The sequence below is a fragment of the Hylaeus anthracinus genome, unplaced genomic scaffold, assembly GCF_026225885.1.
Source record: "Hylaeus anthracinus isolate JK02 unplaced genomic scaffold, UHH_iyHylAnth1.0_haploid 4, whole genome shotgun sequence".
Lineage (NCBI taxonomy): Eukaryota > Metazoa > Arthropoda > Insecta > Hymenoptera > Colletidae > Hylaeus > Hylaeus anthracinus.
The window spans coordinates 15,049,831-15,072,284 of record NW_026535289.1 but is presented as its reverse complement, the minus strand read 5'-3'; the positions used below and the strand labels follow the sequence as shown (position 1 = coordinate 15,072,284).

Below are 22,454 nucleotides of genomic sequence, written 5' to 3'. Positions count from 1 at the left end.
CCATCGGTGTCGGGATTTCGACCCGCGATTCCTTGCCGTAGCGGTGCATTGCGCCTACGTTGTCGAGAACGAGATGAAATTTGGGACTTGGTCCAAAGAACAAGCATTTTAAACGCAACGAAAAACGACGACACGTCTCGAACGTTGAGAGGAGTTTTCGCTGCTTCCTCGAGGAATTCCAACGTCCAACTTTGCTCCGAAGTTACGATCAGCGACGCAACCGAACCCGTCGACTTCTCGAGTCTACGAAAAAATCGGCGCGGAACGTCTTGAGAGAAGCGGTACGACGCGCGTCGCGTAAGTAGACGGGATGGCACGAAATTAGCCATTTCCAGGGTAACCGTTACCTGGTCTGGCTCTGGCCGCTCCCCCCGGAATTACAGAGACGGCAGCAGCCGTTGTACGTATTGTACAAGAACAATGAGCAAAGAGAAATATTGATGATGCTGCTGCTGCCGTGTGGCTAAGCGCGAGAGCGAGAGCAAGAGCGAGAACGAGAGCGGACGAACGAGAATTGGCGGGTGTGCGTGTGTACGCGCGTGCAGCGTGAAAGGACCATGCGTGTACACCGAGCTGGTAGACGAGAGAGGAAGAAAGATGAAGAGAAAGCGGAACGCGAGAGGGTACACGCAGCGACCGGGTGAAAAGGAGGGAAAGACGGAGGGTACCGGGATGACGTAGAGAAAGATGGAAGAGGGGCCGTACAGGAAGAACGGGCTAGGGCAAAGGGATAGAAGGAGAAGAAGAACGGTTAAGAGGAAGAGAGTTGTATGCTTAATATTTCAGCATCGCGAAATTCTGCCCCTGAATCATTAATCGCCTACCCCTGCGGTGCCTAGCCGAGGCGAGCCTCCTCCTCCTCCCTCCCTCTTCTCCACCTACCCTCCTTCTCCTTCCCATTTCTCGGTCTCGGTCTCGCCCTCGCCCTCTACTTTTACCGCCCCTTACGCCCTCGTACCCCTTACACTCTATCTCTGTTCGCGCCTCTGCCCGCACCCCTCTGCTTTACCTTTTGCTTTCGCTCCTCGGATTGGAATGCTACCCCGCGCCTGAATATTTCGAGTCCCCGCCAACGTACGAATAGACTCGTCGACTAAGCTGTAATTAACTCCCTGATTAATTACCGCGGCTCGATTCTACGATTAAGAGTACCAGCGATAGTCAAATCCTCGCTAACCCTTCCCCGGACAACCGTAGCCTCGACGCCTCGAGATCTCGAGGGCGCAAGGCGCGAGCTTTCTCTCGGCTGCGAAACATCCGCCGAGTCTAGCCTGCGCCATTTTCTCGAGTAAACGATGCGATGAAATTCGGACGAGTTTCCCGTCCGCGGCCGAATCTTTCCGCCCTCGCTTCGAGTCTTTTCGCCGTTACCCTTTAACGCTCCTTTCTCGCCGCCGAAATTTCTCCTGATTTACCCTTTTACCCGAAAATATAATTTAAGCGCGCGGCTTTTTCGATGAAAAAGCAGACGATTCAGCGATCGCGATGCAAGCGATACTTGGGCCTACTCGAAAGAGAAGGTTCTGGCAGCAGTCATTAGTTGTAGCGGCGGCAGCAGGGCGTGCAGGTTGCGCGCGAGGTTAACGTTGCAGAATGGGGTGGCATAAAAGGGGAGTGGGTGGGTGGCCGTGTGCCTGGCTTGTACCAAACAATGATATCGGTTATTTGATTTGTAACCGACGACAATACCGACTTGCGACCCCGCATTTCATCCCCCGTCTCTCCTCTCTCCTCCTCGTTCTCTTCTGCGCCATTCTCTATACATATACCTGCATCGATACTATACCTACGCGTCTACGTTTGTTAGGTACGCGAATATACCTAAACGGCTGCGCAACAAGGCTATCGATGCGAGTACACTTACGCGTAATCGGCTTTTTCGTTCGAGATGGCTTCTCGAGGAATCTTCTTCTTCCGGCCAAATACTTTTAATTCGTCATCCATCTCTAAATCTAGAGCTTTTGCATTCGGAATGCATACGAATGTTGTTTCATCGAGGTTCCAGATTTTCCGGATGTTGTCGAGATAATTTCGCAAAATACCGAAAGGGTCATGGGGCAACGAGAACGGAACGCGCCGAGGCACTCCAGTCCGGTGTACTCGAGAAACCGGAAGAAGGAAAAGAAGAAGGCGGAAGGGGTGAAGCGAGATAAGAGACAGGAGCTAGAAGTCGGTAGCCCGTGCCATTTCACGAACGTACGTACATATTTGGCGGAAGACGGACCAGCCCCGGCAGCCAGGTGCAACGGTCCTATTGACGTGTTAATTGCGCCTGAATAATTGAAGGGGACCACCACTCGGCAGCGGTGCTCTGTCCTTTTAAAATGTCCGCCGATCTTGTTAACCCGCTCGTCCGGACAGCGCTACCGTGCAACCGGAACGATTCTTCCGTAACTCGAAGCAAATATCAACCGTTGATAGCAAAGATCGAACGTCCCTTACATCCCAATTCCTATCGTCCCGCGAAGAAGAGTTTAATTATCTTTTCCATTCAGTACTTTTGGAGTATCGAATAGGCTGAAACTGTGGAGGGTGAATTCACCCCTTAACGTTCAGGGATAGGGTCGTTAGAAAAACGATACTTTTTCCTTATTTTTAACCGGTGTATAATTTTTCAAGTACATATCGCAATACGCGTTGAATCGTACTTTGCGTGGTAGTCACGCGACTCGAGGTTGAGAGAAGGCGAAAGCCGAGGGTTAGCGGTTAGCTCGATCGAACAAGTAAAAAGTACTCGCGCGAATTGTACGTTTTTCAAGGATCGGTGAAGTTTAAACGAGAACGCACAGTCTGGTATACGTATATAGTTGTACGCAATCGGGAACAGGAAAAATGTTCGAGCCAAACGTTGAATAATTGATGATTTAGCTGTGTATCGTCGGAAAGGAAGGGTTCTCGGTGATCGTAAGAATATCTAACCTCGACGTGGCTCCTTCTATTATTCAGCGGCTGTCATCCCCGCGTCGGGGGTGAAACGCGCGACTAGAAAGCTCGAAAGCCCGATCGTACCACTTATTTCCGAACACTCGACCGTCTATTCTATTCGCTCTTGTCCTCTTTCCTTTTCTCGCGACCCGTTCTCCCTTTCCCATATTTCCTCCCATATATAATTTCGTCGTTGTGGCAAAGTTTACGCGCAGGGAATGGATTTCCGTTTCCTGATTGTCGACAAAACGGTGCGTCCGATTCGATCGTATCCATCGTTGAAAACAAGTTAACCGATCGCGTGAACGACTACGTTGCAAAATACGCGGAGGGATCCGTCGTCCAGCGACGCTCGAGAACCGTATAACTGCTTAAATAGGCCCTTTGTTCCGCCGGGGACCTTAAACCCTACCCTCCTCGAGCCCAACGCGCTGTTTGCTTTTCGTCTGCTCGCCGTTTCGTCAGCCTACCCTACACTTGCAGATACAATTACCAAACCGATAAGTCTCGGGCATTGGACTCGAAACGGCCGAGCGTTGGACGCACGGCAACGAGAATCTCAAACGTTGACGACAAGAATATTATTCCGAGTTTTAACACTTTGATCTAGGGCAGAGGGAATCTCCCATGGTGTCGCGGCACCTTGCTAGCCGAGGACTCGTGGACGTGGAAACAGCAATCGATGGGAATCGTGATTGATATTAGTCGCGCCACGCGGCACTTGAGAGGATTAAGGTCCGTCGCGGAGCTGTATCAGCCAAGAACAGCTATGACACGCGGAGCGAAGGCTGGACGTTACTCGAAATAGCAACGAGGACTCCTATTCGACGTATACGCGCTCCAAACGTGTCTCCGATCACGGTTGCTTCGGTCCGATGCCTCGTGCTCGTGTCGCTGTCACGGGATACAAATCGCGCTACACTCGAGAAACGCTCCACCGATTCTCCATTTCGCAGAGTTTTGGGGTTCGAAAACTTGAAAACCAAAACGTAATCGTAACCGTACGAATCTGTATTTCGAAAGAGATTCGAAACTTTCGAGACTGGCAAGTTTCGAATCGCTTCGAACACTTCTCGATGCCGGAAGCTCTTGAAAGTCTAGATTCGTCTTCAAGTTTTGACGAGGCTTGAAACTTTTAACGAGTCTTGAATGTTTCGCATAAATAAATAAACGAATTTATCGATTCGTAAAGATTTCCGTTAATTTTTAATTTTTAAAATGAGATTAACACATGTTCGATATCAACGATTCTTCGCGAACGAATCAATTGACTATCGAGATTTTTCCGGTATCGAACGATATTCGAGACACTTTGGTTCCGTGTCGCAGATTCGGAGGGATTTGACGAAGCTACGAGCCGATGGATCCTAGAAAAACATTCCACCGGTTGTTAAAAAATTGAACGCTAGGAAGACAGCCAGTGCTCGTTCGAGCGTTGTCATACGCTCGTATTTCGACGAGACAGATTAAAATAGGGAGAACGTGATGCGAATGGGACGTTTATCTATTCCTGAAACACGGCTGTATTTCGGAACGACCGTTTACATACTCGATTTGTCTGGCGTGAAAATAGATCCGCGGTTAAGTATTTTCAGTAGACGGAATCGTCTACCGCATTGATAAATCTACCCCTGTTGTGTGATTTAATAGCCAATTAAAAATGCGTCTTCGCATTCCGAATGCTAGGTAAGCGGACGCTCGTGTTGGTAATTATTCTGGTAACGGAGGTTTTTGGGGTGAACGTATTCCGCCAATTAAAGAGAAAAACGTTTCTTCTTGTGTTCGAAGATGGAAAGAAGGATAAAAGGCGAGTCCCGAGAGAGGAAAAATTGGCGAAACGAATAAGAATAGATCATTGGGATTGGTCCGTTCGCGTGTCTGTTTGATCGTTGGTGGCTCGGCACATCGATGCTCGTTGTTCGACGTCGAACGACGACCATCGGCGGATCTAGCAAACGATATCGGCAGGGCTACCTGGAGAAGGGGTGTTAAGGGTCGAGAGGGTCCACCGCCCTTGGCCCCTTCCCCCATCGATAATATACGATCCTGCATGATTCTGCTTCGCGTATCACAATGGCCCTCTGGGCAACCTATTCTACGACCTAGCAACCTCTAGCTGCGTGTGTAGCACCGATCTACCAGTCTCCGGGCCTGTGGTAGATAATGAGTGATTAGGTAATTAGTTGTCCAATATTCGACCCATCCTACCTTCGAACTTGCCCTCGTTCCCCGCTCGACCGTTCCTGGTCATCGAATCGTTCTAGCTATTTAGCTTCGTCCTTTCCAACTCGCGGAATCCTGGCAACCCTCGACTATACTTTCTCGACCAACCAAACAACAACTTTACTTTCTCCGTTGATCGTCCAAACGTCGATTAACGCTAACGTCTTGTTACTCGAGATCGTCGAATAATGGGCAAAGCATACAAAATGGAGTAACACTCGTTTCGAGTTAATATCGATTCGCAAAAGCGAGGGGTCGCGCGTCTCTCGGACAAAAAAACACCGCTCCGACGTATCACTGCCAACGTCGGTTCTCCCCTTTTATAAATATAACAATTAAACGTACGAGGGTCGCGACGCCAGAGCGAAAAGGATGGAAGTGAACAGAGGAAGGGGTAGAAATCGGGAGAGAAAGAGCGTGTGCACGACTGTTGGAACGATCAGCGCGAATATATCTTATACAACGTCAAATAGAAAGGGGAGATGCGATTGTACGGGGCTTGGACCGACCACCGCATCGGAAAGAACGAGATTCGCGTTTCATAAAAATTGCGTTACGCCCGACCGAGTTTCCCGCTAGAAAACTTTGGCGCGAAATTTCTGTTACTATTAACGAGCGGTACGTGTTCTCGTAACCGATTCGAACAAAAATGCAATTAACGGCCCTTATTATTACAACTTGTCTCTCTTTTCGACGGGAAAGAGTCCTTTGTTTCGAGAAGAAATTTAATTTCGGTGCCGATGCGTTTGCGAAAGGCAACGTAGTCACTTTTGTTCGACGAAAAATGAACAAAAAAGCTCGCACCATTTTAACTAGCCATAGCTGTAGCGCGATATAATACAACGATTTAATAACGATGTTAGTTTTATCGTTGTTTATTATTCGAATAAAATATATTGTCCAGGCGTGCCGTACCCTGGCATCCGTGAATTTTTTTGGAAAACGCTACGTATCATCGTGCGTGGTGGGTGGCGTAACGAGGACGACGAAGATTACGTTAAATTAGATCGAATCGAGTTAAACTAGATTGAATTAAATTAAAATGGGTCGAATCGAATTAAAAGGGAGTACGCGCGTGTAAGAGAAAACGAGAGGAACCGTCGATAATCGGAGGAGAGCGAAGAGGAGCGTTGGCGAGAGGGAGTTAATTCGCGAAAGCAGCGAGACGAATTAAACGCGTGCGAGTTAACGCGCGACAAAATCATCGCGCGCCGCGGCTGAACACTCGGACGGCCGGGCCGGTCCGGGTCATAACCATTTAAATTCCCGTGGTTGGATAAATTGTTGTATTAGTCACGGCAAGTTTATATTAACACGTTCGAGCATTCCTCTTCCAATAGCTTGCGCCGTCGTCGAGTCACGGATGGATCCGTTCGTCTCTATTCCTAACCGTCGATATTTTCAACAGAGCCTGACCTCTCCGTTCGGCCTACCTTTTTTCGAGAAACTCGCGATCGAGCAGGATGTTGGCAGTCCGCACGATTCGAGCGTTTAATCGTGGCGTTGCGACAAATCGAGATTGCGACAAATCGAAATTGCGTCGGTACAGTGCCACGACGGTAATGTATATAATATGCGTTCGTTCGCGCGGCATTACAAGCCTCTGATGTAATACTTTTATGATCGCTGGCTGCAATTTCTCGGTGACAACACACGCTATTTCTGTCGTCGAGTCTATGTCTAATGAACGTCGCTGTACGGGCAATGGGTATCGTGTGTGCATCGTAGACGCGCGTAACGTATCCGTTTCTTGCTTTTACGACGCATCGAATTGTTTTCACGTGACGGCGCGCGACGCGAAACACGAGCTTTGACCGCGCGAAAACGAACTTTCCTCCCAGGAGATATTCTAAAAATCCACGAATTTGTTCTCCTTCTATATTGCGAGACATCGATCGATTACAGTTTTTAAGATTGCCTCCGAACTTGCCTCGTTAAACGACCGGTGTTTTTCCTCGAAATGGTACAAGCGTCGCGACGACTTACCTATACGTTACGCGTTCTCGGGCGTCGTCGATACCGTTGATAGTGGAGCTCGCGTTTTCTCCATGCGAGGTACATTGCTCTCCTCCGAGTCCACGTGCCACGCTGCTTCTCCTCGATGACCTGCTGCAAAACGGAAGATCCACGATTACTTTCTCTCGTTGTTGGGTTAAAAAGTGTCGGGAAAGGGGCGAGTTATTCGTGCGATCCTCCGAGGTTCGGCGACCATTGGCACCGTCCGCGGACGGTAACGGTCTCCCTAATTCGAACGCATACGCCCGTAAAAAAAAGTAAAATTCATAAAGTTTTGCGAGAAATAAAAAAGGAAGGAGTCGGATCGTAGAACGGCCGGATACGAATTCAATAACTGGCTTTACGGGCGGTCGTTCTCCGCGAACGATGCTGCGACGCGCGGAAGAAGCTGGCCCATATTCATGGACGCGATTTTCACTCTTGAATTTCCTCCGGCCGCGTTAACTCGGAAACGAGTCGCGAGACCAGCGAGAAACGCGCGAATCGAATGGCCGACGGAAACGGAAGTACGATTTATCGGACGGATGACGATGCATTTCAAAGATTTTCTATATCCTTCTACCCGTATCTATCTCCTGCTGTCCGAGCGATCGTTTTCCTTGATTTTACGCACACACGAGAAAATCATCCCTGAACGGATTTATCAGAATCATGGATTTACAGAGACGCCAATAGACGAGAGAGTATAGCAACGGACGGTGGCCGGGGGAGCGAGCGAGGGAACGAGTTTTATTTCCAAAAAGTTTCGAGTTCGAAAGACAAACCGAAGCGGAGAAAGGAGAACGAAAGACGGGAGGCAGGAGTCAGAGGGAAGAAACAGGGGGTAAGGGTAGCAACGGTTACAGCAGAATAAACCCCTCAATAATGAGTTCCGCGAGTGAATTCCCTCGGTGCGGAGAGGCTCGAGATAATAAAACAGAGCGACTGGGACGCGACCGAGCGACGGTGGTAGTAACGGTAGTTGCGGTAGTGTTGGTCGACGAGGGCTGCCGAGGGAAGCCGGGGGTCCGCACCGACAAGAGTAATAGTAAGAGGCAATAAAATATAATGAAATAACATCCAATCCAGGAGAGATATTGTGAAAATATTATTACTAACTTATTACTCGCTGGGCACGGTGCGCCACGCTCTCTACCTTTTTTCCCTTTTTCCTTCGCTCGCCTCCCCTTCGTCGAGCCCTCTCTATCGCTCACCCTCTCTCTTTCGCTTCGCTTTTCCGACCACTCCTACCACCCCTCGGCCAGCTTTTCCAGTACGAGCTTCTCGATAAAAATTTCCATTCCGCGTCGCGGGAACGTATCTATACGCGTACACCTACATACACGGACTCGCGAATTACCGGCAAATTCAGACGGCGATTTCTTTCGTTTAGTTCCCTCCGCCATCTTATCGCGTAAAACAATTTCACGTCGCGTAGCGACAAATTTATTGTTTAACAGTACCTTCAACACCCATTTCTCCGTAGCAGCAATAAAGGATCGGGAAACCGAGACTCGTCAAATTTTCGATATTAATGCTTTGTGTTTTCCACACGTTTTATTAGCAGTCGAGAGGTTCCTCGAGTTTATTACTCGCTACGGTCATTAGAACGGGACAATCGGGCCTTTGCGTGAGCCGCTTGTGGGTCGCTCCACAATTTCCCTCGCTATCCCTAGGTTATTCGTAATCCACTGTGGATGGTGTATCTCCTTAAATTTAATGTAGCAGACAAATCGGCGACCTCGCCGAAATTGTATACGCCCACCCAAAACCAGGTAAATATCGACACGCAGCCTTCGACCACAGAATACTTTCAAGAATTTTCTAAGTACGCAACTATCAACGCTCTACGAGAATGGAAACAAACAAAAAAAAGAAGAAATTATTTAGAGTAGGGTGGATATTCGCCGACGACAAGTATAAAAATCATCGGTGGGTCTTCGTGTTTTCGATGGAAGGAGCTCGGCTCGACCGACGTATTTGAAATGCAAAATACGCACCGAGCAAATTATCCGGCAGGAAAGATCGGTCGAGAAGCAGGAAAAAAAAGAGTGATTTCGTGGAGAGATATCCAATCCAGAGAGATCGCACGCAGTGACGAAAGAGGGTTACATAAAAGACAGAAGTGTAGGCGCGTGGTGATACCCGTCGAGGAGAAGGGACGAACCAACGCAAAGGAAGAGAGTATTAGCGGGTAGGAAAAGAGGAAGAGGAGATCGAGGCGGCAGGGGGATGCTAGCCTGGAACAATTCTATCTGAGCGTGTAAATCTCCGAGCGTCGTAACGAAGCGGCAAATCGAAACTAAACGGTAGACCATGAATGGGAAATCAGAAAATAACGTTACGCCGTGCGAGGCCGCGCACTTCCGGTAGGGACAGCTCGTACATACACGGGGGAATGTGCCCGCGAACCGCTCGAGCGGACGTCGAAGCTAACGCGATCGTCTCCTTCGCCTCTTTCGAAGATAGTCTCGTCTTTGGACTGGAGATAAAATTGAAGTACAGAAAGATTTCATTTGTAGCGAATCGTCGTGCAGCGTGTCTCGGCGATTTCGCATAGTCGGCTAACGTCCCGTTGAACACGGCGAAAGAAAAAGGTCGAGTCGGAGATCGTGGTCTTTGGAAAATTTCGAGTCCCGCGGTTTGACTCGGCTCGAACGATAGTCATTATTCGCGTTAGCGGTCTATATTCGTGGTAATTTGCAAGAGTAGGACGATTTGCTGGAAGAGCTCCGCTTATATAAATAATATATCGTTATGCGAAAGAGCGCATAAGCGGGTAGCGAGGAGAGAAGAGACTGGTCCGTGTCCGATGCACGTGTCTTTTGCATCGGATTACGTAAGCGCATCCCGTGAACGACAGCGTATATACACGTACGCGAATATGTCTGTCTCGCACACAACCCAAGAGGGAATCGGTATACGATAGCGTTCTCGCGATGCAGTCCGCACGAATGCGTGGTAACTATAATGTCTTTATCGTTACAGTCGGGTTTCCATGCGACGTACGAATTAAATAGCTTATTTTCGTGACGCGGAGTTTCCGTCGTTAAAGAAATCGACGTTGCCGGAAAGAATAATATCTTTATCGATGCACGTGTCGCTGTACGAGTTCGAATTAAATAAAATCGAGCCACGGGAACGTTTCCGTAACGAAGAAAATCGGTGCGCAACATTCTCACGATACGTATTGTGGAATAACGGTGGCACATGTGTACGCGAAGAAGAATAATTCGTCGCGATGTAATTGCTATTCCGTCGAACGCATAAATTAAGATTCTTTTACGAGGCTACGTTTCCGTTATTAGCTCGCCGCCTCCTTGGCTGCATCGCCTCGAATGCCAGACAAAATTTACATAAATGTTCGCTGTGGGATATTTCCGCGACCCACGGCGCTAATTCTTTTTCTTTCGCGTATCGCGTGGACTTCAGCGTTCCCGTTTACGCTAGGTACGAACGACACGTGCTCGCGATCCCCGCTCTCCTCGATCTCGCGCTTCTCGTCGCCCCGTTTCTTCACCGCGTTCTGTACCGTTCGATCGTTCGCGAAAACGACAACCGAAGAAATAAAAAACAAGTTTTTCAATTTACACACTCTTGTCCGCACTTAAAAGTAGAAAATTGATTTTGCGAAACTTTATATTCGCCGCGGCGGTGTTTCTCAAGCTTCGGCTTCGCGTGGAACCCCCTCGATGCGGAAAACTTTTCGATCACCTGGAATACGATGGAGTTGTTAGTTTCGTAGCATACTTTCCGACTGCTTTCTAAAAAATGCATTTAACGAGCGATCCGCGCCAAAGCAGAGGCGAAGGGGTCGAAGCGAAGAGCATCGTTAAAAATATCCTTGGCGACGTCTGCCGCGATCGAAAACGCATCGAGTTTGTCCGTTAGGCTTGCGAGCGCGATTAAACCCGATTAGAAACGAGGTTCGTGACAAATCCCGGAACGCATAATGCCTTTTAATTCTCACGTGTCTGGCAACGTGGTGGCACGGATTCCCTCTCTTCGTCGCGGGTATCTCTGTTTCCCGTCCACTGTCCTCTCACCTTCGGCGTGATTCCGTTTCGAGTCGGTAGCGAAACGTTTAAATTGTAAATGTATCGTTACTCCGTTAAAAGATAGCTTTCGGTCCGTGCGCGAAGGGACACGGCCCGAACGTGCTCGCCGCGGGAATGCGCTCATGTCTTTTCCGCAGGTGGACGACAGTATGAATAAAACAGTTTCCAGCCGAAGATTTGCCGAGTTGCATCGGTATAACTAAATGTCTGTCGCATTTGCATCCGCATTACGAGACCGCCGCGTACCGTCGGCTTACGTAATATTATAATCAGCCTCGGGAAAATAAATAACTATCGCGTCTACCTGGTAGCCTCTCTCCGTTCCTCTCACTCTTTTTACCCAGCCGCTAGATAACTATCTTTCCGTTTCCTGTTGACGGGTCGCGGTAACTACGCGTTCGTGCGTACGCCGTGCAATTTGTTCGAGGAATCTAGAAACGCTATCGTGTCTTTGCTTCGCGCTGGCGAAAAAACCTTTCCGATTCGTCTATTTATCCATCTAATTCGTGTATGCACGGATCTTTTGTTCTCCTCTCAACTACGTCCACGCTGCGAGTTACTATTAGTTACGTTCGTAGCGTCGAGAGTAATTTTCCACGATGCGTCGAAGCTACTTGTCGCGTAAATAATAAGATGACACGGTAATAATCATCCCACCTTTTTAAACACGCTAAAGTTAACTGTGTCGCGAGTACTCGAGTCTAATTCTTTCGATACGCTAGATCAGGACACTCGAATCGTAGAATGACTACAAAGCGCAAACAGCAATCGCGAAGGGCTCGCGATACTTAAAGACTTGTCTCGTTTTGTATTCCGACGAACGGTCGTTTCAAAAGCCTGAATACGTCTACGAATCAAAGAATCGTACGATGGTCCGGAACGAGGCTAAGGATGGAAAAATGTTTTCAACGATTAATGCCATTGACAAGGGTGGGCTCTCGATATCTATCGAGCATATTATAAGGAATTTTTATTGCCGGGGATTACCGTTGATTCTTGTTCGAGACCTGCAGCGGTCGCATATCCCTGTGCAACAATAGCAGGTATGGCCCCCTGGCCAGCGAGAGCCGGTGCGCTTCGACCCTGCGTCAAATTCAATTTATTTTTGTGTGGCTAACGCTCGAGTATTTTTAAACATTTCTCGATCAAGAAAACGATTTGGACTGTATCCACGTTTTTTGTCAAATTTGTCCGCTTTGTAAATATAAATATCGTAAACTAACGGGTGTTATCTTATTCGTGGTACCAACGATGTGAAAAAATGTATCGTCGACGAGGATTTCCAAACAATTTCCCAACGATAGAAAAGCGCATCGACGAACGATTTATCGAGAACAACGTACCGTTGATACGCGAAGAATAAGAAACTGTAACGGCCAAGGGAAAAATAAGTACTGGATCGCAGACATTATCGGTCTTGTCCGAGAAACAGGGGGGAAAACACTACGAACCGAACGAGATTTAAGTGCACGATGGTGCTTATCGTTCTCGCGCTCGAAAACTATAATATCAAGTTCGACGTTTCCTGAAGCTATAGCGTTCCTCTACTCGTTTCATCTATATTGCATAAACGGACAAATGACAAGCGTATACGTCCTTATCGATGGAGAAAGAAATACGGCGAGACACGCCGCGGTAAAGCTTCGAACAAAAGCCTCCTTCTGGGAAAATGCACCGACGATTACGATTGGAATAATTTTAACCCTAGCAGGCTAACCACGGGTCTGTCGTACGCGGCCATTTCTTACCTTCCAGGAAAACCCATTGTAACAATACTTTTACTGTTTTCATATTTATCGAGGTCGCATGCAATATTACTTACCACAAGGCCCCGGTTGAAATTTCACAAAGAAACGTTTCTCGGAATGGTTGCCTGGAATGGCACCGTGTAGCACCTATGTTTAACGTTAAGGCAAGCATTTATTTTTTCGTCGCTGGTCCCGACGAGTCTGTCAGGTTTACAGCGCAGACCAAAAACAACTGCCTTCTAAAACTGGTAGAAAATACAAAGTCGAATAATCGGCGCGGAACGTCTGGTATAGATGTGGAAAGTGTCGAAGAACCGGAAGATGCTACGGAGACCGTGTATCCGGCTTTCCTGCCAGTTAAGCGAGAACCGAGGTAAATTATTTCTGCGCGAGAGATCTCGGAAGTCGTAAAAGCCAGCGGTAGCGAGGACTCGCTTAATCGCGTCCGAAAACAAAGTGTAAAGGTTGCTCGATGGTTCGTTGATCTAGGAAGGCAAAAAAATGTATGCATTCGAGTTCGTACGGCGCGTTACAGACTCTGGAAAGACAACGAACGAAAGTTTTCAAGGAGTCCCGTAGGTCGTAGGTCGACGTCGCGGTCGACCCACTCGTAGACGTTACATTTTGAAATTTTGTCCGGAAACATCGAGAAGCGTGGACGCCTCGACGTAGCCCGAAGCCTCTCCGATTCCAGTTGCTTCCACGCGATTCCATCCGAACGTCCCTCTTTCTCCGCGAGGATATCTATTCCACGCACTTGCACATACGCCCTGTTGCGTACACAGAGAGGATCGGCAGGTACGTACGAACGCGTAAATGACAAAACACGTATTACGTGTAACCGGAGTCCGTGCTAGAGATCAATACACATAATAGAGGGTATCTATAGCGCGCGCAACCCGTGCTCATTTACTTAATTGTGTTCTATACGGTATAACCGAGGTATGGTGTGCGACTCGTGTAGGTACGCGGCTGCCTACGCCCCTCTTACCGTTCCTCGCCGCTTTGGCCACCCTTCGAAGCACCCGTTCCCAACCCCACCCCACCCTACACCCACGCACCCACCGTCCGACCTCCCTCTGTTCCCTGCCGCCCCTGATGTCCATAGGACCGAGTGTGCGTAATATTCAGACGTATAACGTGCCGGGGCCTCGTAGGTACATTGGCATCAATTTATGGGGTGGGAGGGTGCACCAGATATATACGATCCGATAGGGTTGAATATCTCGTGCTTTTGTGCCCATCTACACCTCCTCGTTTCCATCTCTGCTCGTCTTTCTCTCGACGAACCTCCGTCGCTCTCGCCTCGCCTCGCCTAACCTTGCTACCGCGCATCCCTCTTCGCCCCGTTCACCTATTATCTTCTCGCGTATGCTTTCTCTCCCCTGCTTCTCTCTTCTCTCTCTTTATCGTCATGTATCGCTTCACGAAAGAGTTGATTGTTCGAACGAAACCCGCGAAACCTCGACTTTCACGGTTACGCGGGGAGGGTGTTCCTAGATAGAAATTTCGAACAACGAGATTGGGAAAAATTAAATGTCGGACGTCAACGTCGAACGGCAACGCGTCCGAATATGATTATTTTCCATCACGGACAGCAGACCGAAAAGAACGCGAGTGGGGCGCGAGCTTCGAATGGCGCGAATAATTCGCGAACGAATGTAATTCGGCGCAACGAGGATGAAATTCGAGCCCCACGACGGGCAATGCTAATAAGCGTGCATGATATCGCAAGAATTTCGCAGCGAGAAAATCCGAAAACGATCCGTGGGTCAGCCGGCCGACAACTGCGACGAACGACGAACAACAAAATGTCGACCGCAATTATGCTGTAATTAACTTGGAAACGTACACACGCGCAGCCACGTGCAGCTCTCTCTCGGATACGTTGCGGAAATGCGCGCGCCAGGGACAAAAACACAGGAACGGGCAAGCACGCACACAGAACGGTAGTACCGGACGGTGCGGCGTGCTTCACAGGTGGTTGGGGATTTTTGTATTTAGCGGTTGGCACCGCTCGGCGTTTACGCGTTTACACGCGTCGCCTGACTGCATTATGCATGTTTGCGGTAGCAGAAGAGAATTTAAACCGGCTACCTTCGATCTATCCACCCGGGCGTCCGTCCTCCTTCGTCCGTTCGTTCTCGAGCAACCTCTAATTCCAATTATCCCTATTTCCTGTCGCACCGACCCGCGGCCTTTCCAATTGTATGTATCGCGGTCAACCGAGCCCGAACCTCCTTCCCTCGAATCGACGCTTTTGGAAATGCGCGTAGGGCGCCGATTACCATCGTGATAGCGTATCGTTTAGCGTTTGAAAATCGGGACCGCCAATTATCGATCCAACCCGAACCAACGATACGATAGGATTCTTCGATCGAGATCTCGAGAAAGTCGGTGCCCAACGAAATGTTTCTCGACTCGATCGACGTCGAATCTCGGAGCGACGAGCATTACCGCTGACGACGAAAAAGCAAACGAGAACCGTATCGCTTCCCGGCCGAAATACAATTTAAATTAGTATTACTACGACGCGAACATCATCGCGTAATTACATTATTATTATACGTTTCGGTAGTTTATTAAATATTTATTGGCTTGTTATTGCGCATCGAATACGGTATTAACGACACCCATGGGATCCGTATTTCAGCAAACTTGGTCGAACGTTCGGAATATTGCTTTACGATCGCGAGTTTCCTGTTCCGTGTTCGACGTTCGCCGGGAGTCGAGCGTCGGCGTCGGTTCCGCGGAACGAAAGAAACCGGAGGAGGAGACGTCGAACGAGAAAAGAGAGATATGGTCGCGGCGGTCGAGCGATCGGCAGAGGCATCCCGATGCGATGTCGCTAACTCGCGCACACAGAGCCGTGTGTTGCGCGCGGATCTACGTCAAATCAAAATGCACAATCCCGGCAAATCATTTCGAATATTTCATAATGGGCGCGAAATATCATTACCTGCCGCCTGTGTGACACCCTCCGCCACTCCGGCGCACCCCACGCGCCCCTCGTTCCTCCATCCCTCGTGAATTCGCCGCCGGTGACTCTCCGCATCGCGAATATTACCAGCACAGAGAGAAACTCCGAGAGAAGAGGAGAGGAGAGCCGAGAGAGGGAGAGGATCCGTGGAGAAGAGACGGACGCAAACATGGGAGGCGAGCGAGAAGGAAAGAGACCAACGACTGAGCGAGAGGACTCGTGTCGCGCGTGTACGTATAGCGAAAAACACATTGGTCGAGCTTGCACACGGACGCGCGCGAACACGGTGCACGACGGACTATGCAACCGGGACTAAATTACGTTCCCCGTAACGCGTTTAGCCGCGAATCGCATTGCGAGCGATCCGTATAACCCGAATATCGGCCGCACGCCAGAGATAGGACCGAGCGACCGATCGAGGGATACGTCCAGGAACGATCATTACACCCGGCGATCAGAGACTTTGCGAACCACTCGGACGATCGATCTTTCCTACCAACGACAAACAAGGAAGAAGGTGCGTAACCTCCGACTCTGGAAACCAGAAAATATCGGTCTCGTCGCGTCGTCGTCCGAGCAGCTGGGTTCGATCGTCGATCCTCGTCGGGGCTTGGTACCGAGGACGCTCGAGAGCATCGATACCATCGCGGTCCGCGGTAAGGGTTGCTTTAAATCAATGCACGCGCATCGAACTAACTACCTACCTACATACCAGCGACCTATTCGACTAGAACCGGCTCCGTCCCCTCCGCGAAACATTCAGCAACGGATAGCTGCTAGCCAACAACGGCAATGCCGAGGGAGGAAAGCGGTAGAACGTACAACGGCTGCGACGTCGACGGGAGAGTGCCAGCGGTCGAACAGAGGTAGCCAGCAACGACGGCTCGTAGTTGGTAGCCGCTAGCCAGCAGCCGAGCACCGGTAACAGTGGCTTCCTCCGCCTCGTTCTCCATTTGCCTTCCTCCGTGCTTCCCGACCTATCTACCTACTAGCTACCTATCTTTCTCCCTGCCTCTCCCTGCCTTCGTCCCTCTTCATCAACCTTCTCTACCATCGTCGTTGAAATCACCACCACCATCGTCGGGACCATCAGCAGCACCGTATACACGGTACACTCTGGTACTACTCTGAAATCGCATCGTGGCCACTCCAGTTGCATTGCGGCCAACACCGATCCGCACACAACACAGAGAGTCCGGCTCGACGACACACGTACAGTCAGAGAAATACGTACGGTTCGCGCACATCCATCCACGGGAGCAACTCGCCGAACGATGCGTACATACACGTGCATGCGCGAGAGCACAACGGCCTAGCGTTGCCCTCTGCCTCCGGCCAGAGATATCGTTAGCATGCCTTGCTAATCACGGACTCGATAATAATACCGTGATTGATAGGACGAACCTCGTCCCTTCTCTTCGTTCGCCTCCACCACCATCTCTGCCTCCTCGTACAACCTCCCTACCTCCTACCCTCTGCCCCCGAACCCCTACCTCTACCTGTTCCTCTACCTCTACCTCTACCTCTACCTCTACCGCCACCGCCACCACCGCCTCCGCATCCACCTCTGCTTCCTCGAAACACCCGTGGAACGTTCCACCCCTCGAGAGAGCGGCCATTGCGCCCTTCTGACTTTCTCTTGTCCATTCTCTTTTCCCTCCCACTTCCCTACCCCCAGCCTCCCCCTTTCCTCGTTTCGCTCTCTATCCCGTGCATCTTCGCATTTTCTCGTATGCGCCGCGTTCCTACGCACGCCCGACAAAACGTTTGATCGTTCGTCTGAGAAACAGGCCAAGAGGACGGAAAGACACGCTCGCCGATCGAAATCGTATCGATGTCCTAAGGAAACCAGGATTCCGCGAACGAACGTTCGGTACGGAAATCCCTTCTAGCACGACGAATGAATATAAAGTTTTTTAATAGAAAGTATTCGTTCTCGTAAATCGTCGTGCCCGCGATACAACGGATATTCGTTCAACCGAAGCGCAAGAAAAAACGTTAACGCAGTTGAATTTGTTATTGTTCCGCGTAATGTACACGCTGTAATTACGGCAATTACGGCGTCGCGCGATCGACAAGAAACGAAATTGGCTACGAACGGATAATAAATGCGGAAGAAACGGTCGACGGCTCTTCTTTTCACGATACATGGGAAAAAGAATCGCAGCCTTGGCTCGAAATAACGAAGACGCGACTTTCGTTGGTATTTTGCGTCGCATCGGCTAACCGTTCAGATTCGGTGACGCTCGTCGAGATCCATGTGCGCGCGCGAAGGAAACCGTAGCTAGGGAGTCAAGATTGAAATCCAGGGCCTAGGCGCATGTACGCGTTTTATATGGGTCGGGCTGTCTCTCTTTCTCTCGCGTCCTCTTCATTCCGACGAGCAGAGGGTGCGCGCGAGTACGAACCAGCTATGCTGGCTATGATACCATTAGCATCAGTGATTAATGTATGCCGCAGCTTGTTTCACGGCAATGCGCGAGGTTCGTGCATACTCCGTGATTGACTCGCAGCCGCGCCAGCAACGGAGACTGAAAGAAAACAGAGACCGAGATCGACCGGTGAAACTTACTTCTTCCTATCTCCGTTAGATCGGGGGTAAATTAATCCCCCGGTGCACGCATACGAAGAGCAACCTCTAGTCAACGTCGAAGAGGCCCGCTTCGAGCCGCTATCTCGACAGGTAGCCTCGTTCCCCACGCGCGATGTCTGATTCCTGATACGCGAAACGCATATATTTCACCGTAAAGTACATAGAAATATCTCGAGTACGTTTTTCCACGAGTAAGGAATGTTTCGAGGAACGTAACAAAAATTTCAGCGGCGACTGTTAATATCCGACGGCGCCTATATCGCAACCATCCGAAATTTGATCGAGAGGACGGCGTGGAATCGGTAGCCAGTGGGTACACCCGGTACGTTTGAATTCAGAGACCGTGGATTACATACCTTGTCCGTCGAAGCGTTCGCGCATTCTGTATTTTAGGCTGTCAGAGTGGAAACCTTCGAGGCTCCGGGAGCGCGTATTCGTAGATCGATACCGCAGCTTCGATTCGCGATGGCCGAGAAGATCTTTGCGTATCGGGTTGCCGGGCGTTGCGTGTCCTCCAATAGATTTCAACCAGCAAGCAGGAATTAATTATCGAGAAACATGCGTTTACATCGGCGCTCGTGTAACGTATGTACCAAGAAATTAAAACCTCTCGTTTCGTATCGCGCATTAAAACAGCGCATCGAGATCAACCGTGCAACGTTAATGGCATTTCTTTTTAATCGAACAATAGATCGCGCGGTGATATCGAGACTCCGCAAAAAAAAACGTAACACGCGGAAGCTTAAAATATATAAAACGCGACGATCGAAAACGAAGACTCGACACAAATGATACACCGACGTAAACAATCCATTATTCTAAGAAGTCGCGCGAACTAGTTTAGTTCGGGAAAAAAATATATGAAGAAAAGTAGTAGAAAAATAAAATTGACATAGGCAAGTTTTTACCGACTCGTTAATAGCCGATCCGAGTGGTTGGCGTTACTATAAATAAATAATAAAAAACAAAAAAATACAGACTCGTTCAATCGATCGACAACCATGTTTTTCTTCACGCGATTACACCCCGTGTGTTAACCATGGAATTAAATATTCAATTTTTTTCTCGATACTCGCAAGTGTAAATAATTGCGATAAAATCGTTATTCAGAGGTTACAATCGGAACGGACTAGATTACCGTGGACATCACGTATTTATAAGCTTGGTGCCAGTTTAACACGGTGTTTCTCGAAGCTGCGCGAGCATGATACAAAATATTGAAATAGCGGAAAGAACAACGTGAAATTCAAACCAGGAAGTAAACGTTTGCAACTTTCTTTCTTTTTTTTTTTTGCACCTCGAGTGACGCAAGCCTTATTGTTTTTATCGAAACTTTTCACCCCTCGTAAGATAGAATCAACGTTACATGCTAATTATTCGGATAAAATATAAACAACTACTCTTTCGCTAGTCTTATAAAGTGCAATATTTCGCAACGAGCGAATACAAAATGTAACCGTGAATCACGAGTGGACGCGACGTCCTCATCGGGTCCTCGGATCGGCGAGACGGCTTAGATCCATAAATTGCGAACAATACGGATAATTTTTCGTGTAAATTTTTGCTCGTCCGAGAGGTTGATCGAGTAAGAGAACGGAATTTCCGGAAAGGCCGCGTCGTCGGTCGACGAACGAACGTTGACTACTCCCTCGACTAATTTCCCGGAGGTTTTTGGGCATCGGTGAATAATAAATAAAGACATTCGACTAACGAAGGAAGCGGATCGAGAAGTTCGAAATCTCGAAGGATTTTGTCGTGCGGTTCGGATAGGAATACATCGTGCGAGTGGAGGGGAATATGTAAACTGAGAATCGCATTAATATTCAGGCTCGCGGAGGTCTTGAGGAAGGAGAAACTCGCAGTAGGCAGGCAGGCAGGCAGGCAGTCGGGCAGGCAGGCAGGCAGGCAGGCAGGCAAGCAGTCGAGCAAGCAGTCAGGCATTCAGTCAGGCTGGCGGGCAAGCAGGCAAAGAAGGAGGACGACGGTAGGTAGGTAAGCGGGTGGGCACGGTGCCGCGATCCATAAAAATGTCGGGGCTTCCGAGTGACGGCCGGAAACCAAGAGATGGACAGGGCCAATTGTTTATATTACTCGGGGCAACAATGGAAGTCCAGCGGCGTGTACCGTGTAGTATCGTAATACATGCTACGGTGCTTGCATTCTTTTTCCAGGAATTCGACCGTGCCTCGGTTGATACGATAATGCCAACTAATGTTTCTTTTCTTCTTCCATTCGCGCTCGCCTGATTTTTATTGACCCTCTCGTTCCGTCGTTGTTGCGGGAGACTGTTACGTTCGGAAACGGAAACGGAAACCTTGGCGTGGCCGGCGTTTTTCCGCTTTTTCTAACGAGAAACCTCTCGCGGAAGTACGGCGACGTTCTTGGAGTCGTCGCAACAGATTTCTTTACGAGTGCCCACGGTCGTCGCGGCGCGATTCAACCCCTTCCAGTCGCGATCGACGACTAAGACAATTTCGCGGTATAACTCGCGAAGGTTGAAAGTTTTCTCGTTAAAGAGTTCCAGAATTATTTTCAACGATGGAAAAATCTTCGAAACAAACGTTAAATATGTTTCGACCAAATAATTTCGGTCGGTCACGAGTACTTTGGCGTAAAACTTGAATTGATTCGCGGAGCGTCTCGCGCGCGTGTTGTCGCAACTGTGCCACTGAAGCGCGTAGGGTTAAACGGCACCGTGGTCAACAAGGCGTCGCGTCGCGAGGACGGAATTTTCTTTTCAAGGACGATAGACGGACGAGGAAGCGGAAGGCACGCACGGCCGAAATTTCGTTCGTGAGAATTTTATGAGATCGAGAGATCCAGCGTCGGGCGAGAAAACGGAGGAGGGTGGGTCGAGGAGCGACGAAGAGCAGAGGGAAACAGAGAGAGGGGATGAAAGAAGGAAGGAAGAGGACGCAGGGGGTGGCAACCGTAGAGGTGGAAGAGTCCGCTACCTTTACAGTAAAGTTAAATCTACAGCGCGCTATGCTACAAAGCAGGTCTGCCCATTAGGTATTTATTAAGTTTAGAAATTTATAGATGCCTCCTGGGCGCGGGCCCCGTCAACCCCCTGCGAGTAGGTACGCTCCTGCCCCGGACCCCTTGGAGCTGCCTCCGCCTCCGCAACCGCCCTCCGCCCTCGCTACCCCCCGAGCTTTGCCGTCTCCACGACGGCAGTCTCCACCCCCGACCAGCCGCCAGCCAGTATTAAAATGAATTATTTAATTTTAAACTTGGTAATTTTTAACCGTATTATATCAGAAATTATTTACACGCCTGCTTCGGCGCTGCTACCCGTTTCTAGTACCCCGCCTTGCCTCTTTCCTCCTGCCACCGTCTCCGCCGCTTCGCGTTTTACTATTAAATTCGCCACCACTTACCTCGTATACCAGTCGCGAACGTTTCTTCCTAGCTTATCGTCCCTAATACCATCGATGTTTTCACTCGGCCCAATTGTACCGAACTCGTTTCATTCCGTAACCCTCGCGTGGCACCTGGGTCCGGTGGATCTTTGCTTATTTTCGCGTATTCGGATCTCTGGCAAAGGGTAACGCTCGGGTTTCCCCTATCAACGGGAAGATTCGTCGAGGCATTTGAGAAACCTTTGCGTTAAACCGAATTAGAACGCGTAATTCTAGCTTTGAAATTATCGACGTACGTAAAATTCATTACACGTCCAGGGTGGACGGATACAGAGAGTAGCTAAACGTGGCCGTCGCCGAGCCGGTAGAGTGCAAAGAGTTAAGTGCATCGTTTATCGGATAGCGATACTCTTTGTCAAAAAAGTCCGTCCACCCTTGCGCTGAACGAGGAGTACCTACAAAAAAAAAAAAAAAAAACCTCGACGAGGATACTCCGGTTAATGTGCGCCGGTATTTACTTAACGAGTCGATCGCTGAAATTACAACGTATAATTTAATACCGACACCGGT

The 22,454-nt window shown here is 49.3% G+C and overlaps 1 protein-coding gene across 1 annotated transcript in view; it reads right to left on the bottom strand.

The window, feature by feature from the left end:
* LOC128895181 (protein bric-a-brac 2-like) overlaps positions 1 to 22,454 on the bottom strand; it is a 239,300-nt gene that overhangs the window by 186,533 nt on the left and 30,313 nt on the right. The window contains exon 3 of the mRNA XM_054157535.1: positions 7,135 to 7,257. The gene's annotated coding sequence lies outside the window, so the exon portion shown is untranslated. The remainder of the gene's footprint in view (positions 1 to 7,134; positions 7,258 to 22,454) is intronic.